Source organism: Carlito syrichta, unplaced genomic scaffold (assembly GCF_000164805.1).
Source record: "Carlito syrichta isolate Samal-C Ts95f unplaced genomic scaffold, Tarsius_syrichta-2.0.1 Scaffold301670, whole genome shotgun sequence".
NCBI classification, from domain to species: Eukaryota; Metazoa; Chordata; class Mammalia; order Primates; family Tarsiidae; genus Carlito; species Carlito syrichta.
The window spans coordinates 147,650-162,843 of record NW_007245766.1 but is presented as its reverse complement, the minus strand read 5'-3'; the positions used below and the strand labels follow the sequence as shown (position 1 = coordinate 162,843).

Sequence of the window (15,194 nt, the reverse complement as noted above, 5' to 3'; positions counted from 1 at the left end):
AAGAAGAGCCCAGTGGGCATATAGTGTGACTCAAAATTCAGACTCTACCACAGGTTAATGTGTAATAGTAAATTAAGTTTTGAGTTTCCAGTTAAAAATCACATAGGTCAAACTTAGTTCATGATAAACACTATTCTAATAATTCTATTAACTAAAATCTTGACAGGTTCAAACGTCACAAGTTAACCCATTCTTCTTTTTCAGAGATCTCACTTCACTTGATTATCATATCTCCTCATTCCCTTCCAATCTGCAAAAGTTCTTCAGTCTTTCCTGATCTTGACACTTTTGAAGTATATCAATTAGTTTACCTTGTGGAATCTCTTTTAATTGAGGTCTGTCTTTTAATTGAGTATCTCCTGATTAGATTAAGTTATGTGAGGGAGGTGGGGGGGCGGGGGATGGTTGTCAAGAATATCACAGGAGTGGTCTGTTCTTCTCGGTGGATATCATAACAGGGAGTACATGATGAAGATATGTCTTATGATTGATGTCTTATGATTGATCACCTGGTTAAGGCATTTCTGCCAATTTTCTCCATTGTTAATTATTCTCTTTTTCTTAACAAGTAATACATATCTTGGGGGAGATATTTTGAGTTCATGTAAATATCTTGTTTCTTTTTAAAATTCTTCCAACTAACTTAAGAATCTATCTTTGATCATGCCTACAATAATTAATACTGTAGTTTACTAATAGTGATTTTCAACTTTCTTCTTTAAATTCCACATTTATTATTTGAAATTCTTCTATAAGGAAAAGTTAGCCTTTCTTCCCCATTTATTTTTAATTATTTATTTACATGTGTATATACTCAGAATATTTATTCTCTGTATTAGAATCTAATAATATGATTAGCTACTATTTTCTGCAAATTATTCTAGATTCAGTCATTGGGTGATTTTGAAATCTAATTATGTCTTTAATATAAATATTTAAATAGTACTAATTTATTGTCTTTTAACATGTTAATTGATCTTTGTTTTAGAAATCAAGTATCTGTATCCTTCAAAAATAATTTTGAATGCTATGATTTATAAATATTTAAGACTTTTCAGTATAAAAAAATTCTGTACAAGAGCAAAATTAAAATATTCGAATAGGAACACTGCAACATTAGAACTGATTATACGTATTTTTAGTAGCTCTACACTGGTGAAGTAGTTGCAATTTTTTGTTTTAATTGTTGTTGCTTAAAAATATCCAGAATTCAATACTTTGGCATGAAACAAAGTCCTAGTGCCCAAATACTGGTCACTAATATTCATGTTTTTACACACAAAAAAACTCTGTGATTTGCTTTTCCTAAGTCTGAAGAATTGAAGGGAGAGTAAAATTAGGATTTCTTCTTGAGATAGAAATTAAATGAGATAGCCAAGTTTAATGGGATCATAGAAAAGTACAAAAAAACAATCAACTGACCACTACTGACCAACTTTTAGAAAAGTTAATAATCAATAAGAGAATAAGAACTTACTCGCTTAAAACACATTAAATCAGATTTAGGTTTGGCAAGGCAAGTTAGATAATTTAGTTAAACATTTTAGATGAAAAACAGTATTTGTGGATCATAGATAAAGATATAGATGTATGATGGTTTATATATTAAGTATATGTGTGTGTGTGTGTGTGTATACACATTTTATATATATATATATATATAAAAGCTCAAATTGAAGGAAAATGAGAACTTAGAGAAGTAAGTAGAAAACTATAAAGTCTTTTGACTTTAGAATATCTGTCGCTTTCACAAAATCAGTCTTTATTTTTATGGCCTCTTTTTTGTTTTTTTTTTGAGTTGGAGTCTCACTGGGTCGCCCAGACTGGAGTTTAGTGGCCGCTCCGGCCACCACAGCCTCGACCTGCTGGGCTCCAGCGATCCTTCCGCCTCAGCATTCCAGGTAGCCGGAATCACAGGCATGAGCTACCACGCCTGGCTAATTTTTTGATTTATTGTAGAGATGAGGTCTCGTTACCCAGGCGGGTCTCGAACCCACAGGCTCAGGCAATTCACTCACCTCAGCCTCCCAAAGGCGCGGGATTACAGGCTGAGCCACCGAGTCCGGCCTCATGGACTCTTGAAACAAGAGGCACATAGATCAAAATCTAGGTTATCCACAAGGAGGTTACTCAAGCAGCAAATAGACTTCACAATGAACTAAAAATGAAGAGGTCTACACTCGGTGCAAGGGTGATCTAGATACAAGTCACCCTGACTACCTTCATAGCGTAGTCTCAGATAAGCTTGGCAATCTATATTTTTATAGACATAGGCAGTTTTAATTGCCAGAGCTCGAGAGGGTGACACTGTGGCATCCACAACAGATGGGATGAAGGATCATAAGCAGTCTAAAATTCCCTGAGGGGCCGGGCTCGGTGGCTCAGCCTGTAATCCCGCGCTTTGAGAGGCTGAGGTGAGTGGATTGCCTGAGCCCGCGGGTTCGAGACCCGCCTGGGCAACTTGGCGAGACCTCATCTCTACAAAAAATCAGCCGGACATGGTAGCACGCGCTTGTAATTCCGGCTACTCGGAAGGCCGAGGGGGAAGGATCGCCGGAGCCCAGCGGGACGAGGCTGCGGTAGCCGGGAGAGGCCACTGCACTCCAGTCTGGGCGACAGAGTGAGACTCCAACTCAAAATAAATAAATAAATAAATAAATAAATAAATAAATAAATAAATAAATAAATAAATAAATAAGTAAATAATAAAATTACTTGAGGGAAAAATCTGTGTATGGACAAGAAAACCACTAAGCTTATTCTACCTTGGAGAATTCTTCTTGGCTGCCCCTCTTTATGCCTTTCTCTCTCAAGTGCCTTTTACAAAAGTGAGGGACACTAATGGCTTTGAAAACTGTGTTACAGCCCAGTGAAAATGTAGTTGTAAATACTTAGCTCATAAAGTCATACAGGAAGGAAACTGATGAAGTCAACTATTCTAAGGTATAGAATCACATGTCTAATGCTTGATGGAGATATAAATATATATAATCACAAAAATATATGTATGCATAAATAAATATTTATACATACACATACATTTATGTATGTATATATGTGGATAGATGGATGATAGATTGTATTAGAAAACTAGTGTATCTTTAACATTGTCATGAAATATTTTATTCATTCTTTACAAATAAGCTTTTTAAAATTTCCTATTGAAGACAAAACTCAACCCTACCAGAGTATTGAAGGTTTTTCTGCCTCAAAAATCACAAGATTTCCCTGTCTAATAAATATCATAAGTTTTCCCCTTCCTCTGCATATCTCAAAAGAATATTTGAACTTCAAAATACTAAATCATATCTGTATTTTAATAAAATTACTTTATTACTAAAGTCAGCTTTAACCTACACGGAAGAAGGATTACACTGAAATGTGGTAATTTCCAACTTAATCTCGCAAAAGACTCATTTTATTTTTTGCACGCCTGCAGAATTTTAGTTGAAAATTCCCAGTCTATGTCTTTTTGGTTTTCCACAGCTCTCTGAAATGTATAAATTTTTTTCCAAAACTTTAGTTTATGAGAACATGTAAGTCAATATTTTAATGATCTTCAGTAAGGAAAGGATTTCTATAACAAGAAAACAAGACAATTATTAAAACAAAATAAAAAGTTGATAACTTCATCTATACTCAAATTAAAACCTTGCATAAATAAAATATGATGTATAGAAGGTGAAACATGTTACAAATCAAATAAAAAAGATAATTTCAGCACATATATTAAAAACATAACATGTTTAAAGATACACAATAAAAAACAGATAACAGTAGAAGCATTAGTCAAGAATGTGAATGGAAAACAATTTATAGCAGAGGCAATAAGAAAGATAAATCAGCAGAAAAAAAAATATATATAAAATCAATCTTTTCCAGGCAAATGCAAATTAAAGACCTGGTATGATAGCATTTTACATCTAATAAATTAGCAAAGATTAAGTCTAACAAAGCCAAGTTTTAAACATATGTGGTATAAGAACTATCAGGTAGAGCTGATGGATCATAAACTTGGCACAATGACTTTGGAAATTGTACTAGTTTTCTAGAGCTGCTTTAACAAAGTACAACAAAACTAGGTGGACTACAACAACAAATTTATTGTTTCACAATTCTGGAGGCTAGAAGTTCAACAAAGCCATGCATCCTATGATTAAGAAGCATCCTTTCTAGACTCTACCAACTTTGTGAATTTACTGGCACCCTCGGTATTCCTTGTATTTGCATCCCTCCAGTTACACGGCCCACTTATCTCTGTGTGTTCATGTCAACTTCCCTCTGAGCATGTCTTTCTCTGTGAACTAAATTTCTCCTTTTTATAGGAACACCGTTCATACTAGAGTAGGGCCTTAACTCTAATAACCTCATTGACACTTGATTTTTTCTATAAGAACCCTATTTCCAAATAAGGCCATATTTTGAGTTACTGTGAGTTAGGACGTCAACATATATGCCATATAGAAACTATCATTTGTAAAATGACAAAAAAAGCAGTAAATCCAAATATCAATCAGCAGGAGAACAAATAAACCACCATATAATCACACAAAACAACATAATACAAAAATGAAAATTGTGAGCTTTAGTTACATGGAAAAATATATGAATCTTAGGTACATATTATTACACTAAGTGAAAAAGACTAGATACAGAAAATTATATATAGTATAATCCCATTCTTATAAACCTTAAAAAACTAGAAGGAAAGAATTTTTAGGAATACATACATACTATTATATATATCTGTATACATCTGTAGATACACACACACACAAACATAAGTACATACACACAGCTTTTTCTTTCTCTACACAAACACACACACACACGCATACATATACATCTCAGATAGTCTCAGCAAACAGATGCTATCAAATAGTAGTTAACTCAGAACTATCTTTTTTTAACATTTCTAATTTTAAAGATGAGGGGTACAATTCAGGTTTAGGTATCTAAAAGAAGAGAATAATACATGTGCAAGTAAAGTAATTTTAAAATCTTGCAATATAATTTTAAGGTGGTAATACCAACATTTGTTTGCATTTATTAAGTGCTACAAAAATTTTAAACTAAGCAAATACATATAGCACAAAAAATTGCCAAGTGAGAATTTAAAGTACTGGTAGTGTTCCTGGCACTCACAGAAGCAGACATAGATCTGCTATTAACGTATCCATCATAAGTCCTCAAAATTCACTGATTATAATTTTTGAAAAAAGAATAATACCAACAAAAGGAAATATGAGTGTCACCAGAAAAACCTAAATAAATAAATAACCACCACCACAAAAACCCACAAAACAAAAATTGACACAATCTCTAGCTATTCTTAGATCAACAAATTGGTTAATATTGAATCATCAGATGCAGCATAGTATACCTATACACGCATGTGTACAATATGTTTAAAGATGTAAAGGTTGCCATGAAAATCTGATGAGAGTATAACTATGAAAAATAGCTGGACATACTTAATGAAAAGCAAAATACAATAACTGGGTATTAAAAATATAATCACTGAAGTAAAAAACGATGGTAAATAGAAGTTAACATCATCCAACAAGAGAATTAGACAGCAGGAGGATAAATATAAGAAAGTATTTTATAAAAAATATGTAATTGTGAGTGTTAAAACAAAAAGGATATGGATCAAAATGCCAATGGACCTTTCAGCAGCATTCCTGTTTCTAAAAAATTATTGAACAATGTCATCAAAATTTGATGATACTCAAATTTGAAAACTCAATGTTAGTTTTGAATTCAGAACAGTCCCTTTTAGCCTTTTTAAGGAATATAATGAAGAATGTTTTTCAGAAAAATAAGGGACTAAATCAAGATCTAGGAATATAAGAGATCATGAAATGAAAGGGTAACGCCAAAATGGAATTATTTAATGAAATAATCTTAAACTAAAGAGCAGCCATTTTGACACTGCCTAGTTCTGTCATATCCTCTTAACATTACCTAGTTAATCAAGAATAGAACTGGTTTCTCAGAGGTAGCTATTGATAATTGTTTTACAACCACTCCCCCATCCTGGTTTATTTATTTTTTAAATTTTTTTATTTTTATTTTTTTTTGAGTTGGAGTCTCATTCTGTCGCCCAGACTGGAGTATAGTGGCTGCTCCCGGCCACCACAGCCTCGACCTGCTGGGCTCCAGTGATCCTTCCGCCTCAGCCTTTCGAGTAGCAGGAACCACGCTCAGCTGATTTTTTTGATTTATTGTAGAGATGAGGTCTCACCTGCCCAGGCAGGTCTCGAACCCGCAGGCTCAGGCAATCCACTCACTTCAGCCTCCCAAAGGTGCGGGATTACAGGCTGAGCCACTGAGCCCAGCTCCCCATCCTGTTTGAAACTAATTAGCTTTTCTACTCCAAGTACCTGCATAAGAAATAAGTTAACCTAATCAGCCCTTCCTGACCATGACCTTTGGTGACACAGACCGCATCCACATGTAGTCAAGTAACTAGTCCACCCATCTGCTTGCCTTGGTGCCTGTGCTCACCTGCCCCTTTGTAATGACATGAAAAAGACCACCACCCAATCACCATAAGAATCTGCCTTTATTGAAAGGAAAGTTTAAAAGCATTCAACCTCAAGCACCAATTAACCATTTATTTGCTAAATTTTAGTCTGGTCATTGTTTACTGAGCACTGGCCAGGCCCTGTTTTCCTAAGTTTTGGTTCCCTCCCTACCTTGGGGAGGTGAATTTTCTATTTCTCTCTCTCTCTCATTTACTTTCTAAATAAACTATATTAGAAACTATATTTTCCCATCTCACTTTTGTGTGGCACTGGGTCACACACATTCCATTCTCCCCAATCCCTTCCTGCGCCCACCCCATCATCTAGTCTGACCTAACACTTTGGAGGACCCACTGGGATTCCGACCTAACAAGAAAGCTAGGATCCAAAGTAAGAAAGTCAAAAAAAAAAAAAAAAAGTCTGAGATGGCAGGAGTTCCTGACTATAGAGATTACCAATCCATGTGGGAACAAGAGCACAGAAGGCTCTGGAATTGCATCTTCAGGCCTGTCAAATTAAAATGCAATGCTACTGAGCTTCTTATTAATAAATTGTGAGCAAGTGTATACATATCACCTGAAAAGCATGAGTCTGTATTATCTTGGAAAATATAACTTTACTAAAGAAGATCGAATATCCAACAGTTTGAAATAATAATTACATGGAAGGCAGCTATGCTCACCCCTATACCACCAATGCTGAAATAATTACATGGAAAATAAAATGTCTACTTTTTTCTCTTTGACCGTTGAGAGCCAGAGTGGACTCTATTATGAATTTTGGCACACAAGACTTACAGTTTACACAGTGAATAGCATAGCATTTTGAAAGTTACACTTTTAAAACATCTGATTTTGCTTTAGAAATAAAACATCTTAGAAATATTTAATGAGAGTGTTCTTGGGACAGAAAACCAGAGAGGGAGACTGACAATGGTGGAAAAAAGATAAAGTAAACAAAACAAAACAAAACAAAAAATCTTCAGCATTAAGTATTTACATTTGCGAGGATAACTAATATAAATGAAAGAGAAAAAGAGAACACCTGGGGGGAAAGTGACATAATTGTTTTGGGGGGAGGACAGAATGAGGTGTAACCAAGATCCATTTTCATCCATCATCAAAGGAAGTCAATAGGAAATGTCTAAAAATATTTCAACAAATAACAAGAAAATAGAAATTAGCGAACTGTAGTTTAACCCTAGATGAGCCAAGAAGCGTAATAGGTTTAAAGTTGTTTTCTGTAAGGATTACAACTATAAGTGAGAATGAAAAGCATGGTTTATTTCACATATTCAGTAGGGGGCCCCCCAAATAACCAGATATTATTTATAAAAAATTATGTATTTATTCTTACATGTTCAAACTTCGGGCACCTTCAAAGTACTCTCCATTTGATGCAATACACTTATTGAGATGCTTTTTCCACTGCTCAAAACAGTTGTGAACTCATCAATTTTTATGCCTTTTAGTGTTTCTGTTATTTTTTTGTTTCACCTCTTCCACATAGGCAAAAAGTTTCCCGTTGGGGATTTTTTTCATCCACAGAAACAAAATTAAGTTGCAGGGACAAGATTGGGTGAATAGAGAGGTTGGAGTAGAAGAGTCTCAACCGTTTTTGGTCAAAAATAGCTGAACACTCAGTGCAATGTGGGCAGTTGCATTGTCCTGGTGGTTTGCCACAACTTGGGACGCTTCTTCTGCAAGTTGTGGGACAACCTTTTAAAAACTGGCACACCAATGTCAATGGGTTCCTAGAATGCTTACCTAGAGGGAGAAGTTTTTACTACAAGGGACCTGTGCTCTGAAAAATTATTCGGTTTTCTCTGCATTTTATATTTTAAATATATATACTCCACACACACACACACACACACACACACACACACACACACACACTCACACACACACATACATATATTTAATAATCTAGCAAAATAATTTTCATATTAACCAATTTCCTGATGATATTAGAAATAATCAGGTTATGACAAAAAAAGCTTTCATATTATGGAATCTTCTTATAACACAGAGAGGGAAGGAGGAAGGGAGGAAGAGAGAGAAAGAGAACAAAAGAAAAAAGTTTTTTGTTCCATTAATGTTACTGTCACACAGATTTCACTGTGAGTATTGTCTCTGGCAATTTGTTCTCCCACTTGTTATTTTTAGCTTGACTTCTTTGAGATTGCTTGATTTGTACTCTTAGACACATGCTTAGATTTGGAAAATCTGCCTGCTTTGAACTTGCATTATATTTCTAGTCAAGTATCCAAAATTATTACTTAATTTTATTTTTTGATTGGTGCAGAGACAATATTTATTATAAGGTGTATTTGATTTTGAGAGTCAGTGTTATTCACATTCATGTTTACGACCTTTAAGACTTAAACAGGGAAGTGATCATGCACCATTGGTTTACATTATAATGAGCCTAAATTGTGTAATTTTATTGATACAGTATAACTATATTAATGATCTCTCACAGTAATTTGTTTGAAGTAATATAGATGAGTTTTGTGTATGTGCATACATGAGTATGCACAACTTTATTTTTTCCTAAAGCATACGTGCACATACTTGGTTTTTTTTTTTTTTTTTACCCTAATACAAAAATGGATGATATGACAACTTCAATAATTAATTCGTTAAACAAATTTCTACTTAGTGCCCTACATACATAATTTGACAACACTTTCTCTGGAATTATATTTATACTCAAAAATCATTTTTATGGCAAGATTTATTGGATCTAGTGCAAAATTTAAAAGTGCATTTTATATTTTAAATGTATGAAAGAACAATCAATTCACAATTTTAAATTTACTTCCAAGACTAGTCTTTTTAATACAAGTATCCTAGATTGTCAAGCAAACTGAAATTACTTTAATTGAGAGCCAGCATGTTCTCTCTCCAAGGGTGTTTGCCATGTAGGACAAGCAGTAGAAAGGAGGCTCAGATTGAGAAAGACAAAAAAGCACTCAAGCTTCATTTCGCCTTAAAGACACCTATTTGCATGCTTCTTATTTTCTATCTTACAGTTGATGAAGCTTTAATTATATGACACTCTTTCCTATCAATTTCAATTTATAGTTGCTTCAAATTCATTCCCAGGTGTCAGATTGAATCATCTCCCTCTCGTTTAATGTTTTGGGCAGATACATATTTCTTCCTGGTGAGTGTGTTCTTAGTTTAGTTATCCATTTAAGCACAAAGGCATGAATGTGAGGAGAGAGGTCACTGCCATTTCTGTAGCACATATGGAAAGTTAGCCTGAACAAGTAAAAATCTACAAGGTAATATTGCAAAGAAAGCTTCCTAAGGACTGAATAAAACGTACCGCTATTTGTGTAAGTGCCCTTTCAGACTGTAATTGACAACCTCACACAATATCTTCATTGTTGTTATTCAGGATTTCAAACAAGTTTGATGTATTTCTAACTTTTCACTAATTGAGATTGATATTCCTGGTTATTTACTTATTTTACCAAAAATTTGATCAATAGGACCTTTGCACTCAAATATTAAAAACACTGCTGATTTATGTAATAGAATTAGAAAGAAAAATTGACAGCTCAACGTGAATAAGAGACTTTGGAGGAAAGATATGATAGGTGACTTAAGAAATGTGACAGGGTGACTTCCTTAAGAACAACAAAAGAGATGTCAAAAATCAACTTGAAGGGCAACAAAGGCAAATGACTAATCTCCAGGATGTGAGTTTAGCAACAAATAGCTGCTGTTTTGTGGATAAAAATAAGGTTCAAAGAGATATAATTTGTCTTTAGCCTTTGTTCTCTACCCTTGTTGCTACTCACATTTATATAAGAACTCTACTTTTCCAGAGTAGAGATTTTTAAAAAGGCACCATGTACACGAATCAACAAAATAATTTACCATTAGCTTAATTTTTTATTTGCTTTGTGTATAATCATATTGTAACATCTCTATGCTGCATAATAATCTCAAACAATACTTGCTTTAAGAAAAATGACACAATTATGCACGTTTATAAACCATTCCATTGTATAATGTTTAAAAGATGTTTTTTAATGAGCTTAACAGGAAGAAATTAAAAACAAGATAAAGCTCCTTGGAGGGAACTGCAGAGTAGTTAAGGAAATTATGCAATGCTAAATGGGCATTTAGGAGAAAGCAGAGGAGAGTTGAAAGTCACACCAGAGACTGACAAACTACTGAGGCTTTGCAACTGAAGATTCTTACTAGAGGAAAGACAGAAACCCAAATTTGTGAGCACTGAAGACACGATCACCAACTTAGCTTTGGGCATTTAAGTTAAATTAGAGCAAAACGAGATGCTGCAGGATGTCTTAGTTTCCTGTTAATGCTACTGAAGAAAGCAACATGACAAGGCTTTTAGTGAAGTTGCCACTGATCCCCAGAGTCTTGGGAATCCATCTTGATACTCTTGATACTTGATATTCTTTTAAATTGTTTTCAAGTTAATTGACATTAGTAGATGCACACGATTGCAATGGATGTACACATAAAAAGCATATAGGATTGGAGGAAGCTAAGATAAACCTTCAATTAGTCACTCATAAATATATTGCATTGTCCTAGGTACTCAGTCACTTTACAATGTGTCTTGCCTGAAATAGATATTCTAAAAACTCTGTGGTAACAGCCTAATTGTGCCTAAACAAGATTGAATAGAATAGCTAGTGTTACATCTATATTTCTGTATCTATATCTACCCAGGGGCATGGTCCAAGTTGTTTTATAGAATACCATAACACAGAGGGACATTCAATCCCATTATGCAAAATGCCAAGTAGTTTATTCTAAGGCAAATTTCTACTGAAATAACTGGAACGTTCCAAGTGGGTTTTTGTATCATTTTCTTTTCTTTTCTTTTCTTTTTTTTTGAGTTAGAGTTTCACTCCGTCACCCAGACTGGAGTGCAGTGGCCGCTCCCAGCCACTGCAGCCTCGACCTGCAGGGCTCCGGCGATCCTTCCGCCTCAGCCTTCCGAGTAGCTGGAACTACAGGCGCGCACTACCACACCTGGCTCACTTTGATTTATTGTAGAGATGAGGTCTCGCCAAGTTGCCCAGGTGGGTCTCAGACATGTAAGCGATTTCACTTAGATAATTATATATTTCATAATACAGGTTACATTGTATATTTTCCTGAGTTCTATAACCCTAAACCCTCAGCCTGATTGAGATCCTACATGTCTATATTCACCATACAACTCACACCCTAGCTACTAGATAATTACAACCCACCATCTTTCTCCAGGCATCTCCATTCAAGATGTTCAGATCAAATTAAAATCCCTGTGTCTCTCCTCAAACAAACACTTCTGGTGGAAAGCTCAAAAGTATCTTTTTTTATTCGATATTTTTATCCCTCAAACATTGTATCAATCTAGTTACTAAGTCCTGTCTTAAACATATGTTAAAACCCTTCTTTCCTCAGCCTTAGTTCAGACTCTCAACACTTGCTCTTCCAATGATTGCAGTGTGCTTCATTGCTATCCACATCACTCATCTAATTGAAGAACTGTGGCTGATGCTCTCTGAAAAACACGATCTTTTAAATAATATATGTAGCATTTATCTTTTTATCCATTCCTCTTCATGTTGCTAACATGGCCTCATCTCTCATACTGTCATCTTTCACAATTTCTGCTTTGAAGCAAATTGCACCCACTGGAGTCCGCCTTTGTTCATTCTGTTCTTTCTAACAACAACAAAAACAACAAAATTATCTTCCCTTCGGTGACCTTTGTCTTCCTTCCTTCCTTCCTTCTTTCTTTCTTTCAGTTGGAGTCTCACTCTGTCACCTGGGCTGGAGTGCAGTGGGATGCCCACGGCCACCCCCAGCATCAACCTGCTGGGCTCTGGCGGTCCTTCCACCTCAGCCTTCCTAGTAGCTGGGACTACAGGCGCGCGCTACCACGCCCGGCTAATTTTTTATTTATTGTAGAGAGGAGGTCTTGCCAAGTCTTCAGGCTGGTCTCGAACCCATGGGCTCAGGCAATCCACTTGCCTCGGCCTCCCAAATTGCTCAGATTATAGGATGAGCCACCAAAACTGGCCTATTTTCATAACCAGGAAACTCTTATTTATTTTAGAAGCAGTTTTAAATAACTTTCCTCTTACTGATCTCCTTACATCTAAAAGAATTTATCATCTTAATATTTAGACAAATTAACACTAATCTTATTGCACTATTCTCCAATTATATGTGTACATATGTTTGTGTATACATATGTAAATATGTGCATATACTTATACATGAGTACACAAAACCTATATATGTACAGTCATATATCACTTAACAAAGGGAATACATTCTGAGAAATGTATCATTTGGTGATTTTTGTTGTGTAAACATCACAGACTGAACTTGCACAACACTAGAGAGTATAACCTCCCCCACATTTGGCTTCCATGGGATGGCCTAGGTTACAAACCTGGATAGCATGTTACTGTACTGAATACCATAGACCATTGTAACACAATGGTGTTTTGTCCTTAAACATATCTAAACATAGAAAAGGGTACAGTAAAAATATAGTATTGGAATCTTATGGTACCACTGTCATAATATGTTGTCCATCATTAACTGAAACGTTACAGCGTGCATGACTGTACATATACAAAAGCGAGCATGAAAAAAGAATGAGATAAATGTAAAAAAATTACAATGTAACTAAATAGCTATAAACATGTATGTGTGTGTGTGAGAATGACAAAAAGTTCCCTATCAAAATTAAAATTACTTGTGGATGTATCCTGCATCATATTCCTTACTTTAAGATTATTCCGATTTATCATTATTTTCTAGCATAGTTCCTGGCACATAGTAGGACTTCTGTCAATGTTTAATAGTTCAATGAATGCTTTAATAATATTATTTCTTTGTAAATCTTTCAAACTATAGGCATTGGGTTGGTGAGGAAAATCCTACAGATATATGAGAGTATTGTAGTGGTCACAGTAAAAAAATCTTGCTATATTTAAGCAATATAAATTGTAGAACAGCTTTTGAATGTAAGTAGGTTCATTTTTATTTTCTAGATAATAAAAAAGGGAAAAAGAGACATTTTTAATTTTATTCCCTTCTTTCTCATGCTGAAGCATCTTCCTTGGGGTATACCTGACAGTTGCTCTAGTTGAAAAGTGCTTGATAATTTTAAAATATGCAAATCAGCCTGGGGCCTACATTACCTTGGGATCCCCAGTAGAAAAGAGGTTGACTCTATTTACAAAGCGAAAATCAGCACTTATTAAATCAAATCTCTCTTGTACCAGGCAGGGATTATGGTAGTCTCATAGCACAGTGAATGTACGTGTCTTAAATCCCTATGTATATCATATAGACGTTTCCTTGAAAGACCTTGTCTCATGCAAACTTGTTTATTTGCCCAAGTGGCATAAGGATCCCAGAAAAGGGGTCAGTCATGTTTGATTCTTAGGTATCACAAAAACACCAAGCAATAAAGGTATGATTTTCCTGTCTCTGTGTCTAAATGCACATACATTTTATGCATTCAGTGTACCCTGCCGGAAGTTGGCCCTATAGTTGAACCACAGAATAACACCAAGGAAGACGAAGAGTTTTTGGTGTACCAATTTCTTTCTTGGTGTAATGGTTAGCAGCACTGACCGTAGAGTCAATGAATGTGAATCCCCAGTCTTACTCTTATCTATTTCCCAGATGTAGAATCATGAATAAGTAACTTAAGTTTACATAATTCAGTTTATTAAACTAATAAAATGGCATAGGTAATTATATTATTTACTTATATTATCTACCTCATATACTGTGAAGAGTAAATGAGTTAATATTTGTGTTACATTTTATAGTAGTTAGTACATGCTATAGCAATGGCTAATACCATTATTTTTACATGCTGCTGTCTTATTTACTTTAGGAAAACCGGATAATCCATATTTAAGTAATTTAATGGGCTAAAGTCAGTAGCCATTCAAGGACATTCAGATAAAACAAACATAGTTGCCCAAGTATGAACTCGCTTAGGTGTCATGTGATTCTGGAACTGTTTACATTTGCAATTGGGTATAATCTTTAGAGATGATTTGGTGAAAAACATACAGTTGATATTGAAATACTCAAGACATAAAAACCTCCTTCATTTTATTTGTATACCCAAACCTTTTCCATCACCTCTAATTTATCTTAATGAAAATTTTCCTGTAGGTGAGGAATTGGATATTAATTTTCAGAACTAACATTAACCAAATGGTGAACAACTGAGTCTTGTTATAATTCTCAGAAAAACAAAAAACCAAAACCAACAGACAGCAATAAATCCAGTCTTTTCAGTGCACTTAGGACAGATTGGAATGCATTAATTTGATATTGATTATCTATATACATAATATCCTGCGGAAAAATAAGAGAGTCACTGAATCATGCAATGACATTTGTTTGTAGGTTATAAGATTTCCCCCTCACAAAATTTCAGCTAAGCTGAAGTTGCATAAAAGTACATGGATTGGTCCCTGACTTCCACATGTCAACCTAAGCTGTGTGCAACAATGTCTGTGAGTTGTGAGTGTCCAGAAGCATGATTCAACAAGAGCTAGGTTCTCAGGAGCCCATGCACATTGTTAAGCAAAATGTGAAAACAATCTGTTCCCTTTGTCTTTGTCTCTGTGATAGCATGTGT

General features: G+C 34.9%; 1 protein-coding gene across 3 annotated transcripts in view; it reads right to left on the bottom strand.

Moving 5' to 3' along the window:
- The window catches only part of CDH10 (cadherin 10), a 176,988-nt gene that overhangs the window by 35,777 nt on the left and 126,017 nt on the right, over positions 1–15,194 (bottom strand). The gene's annotated exons all lie outside the window — the stretch shown is intronic.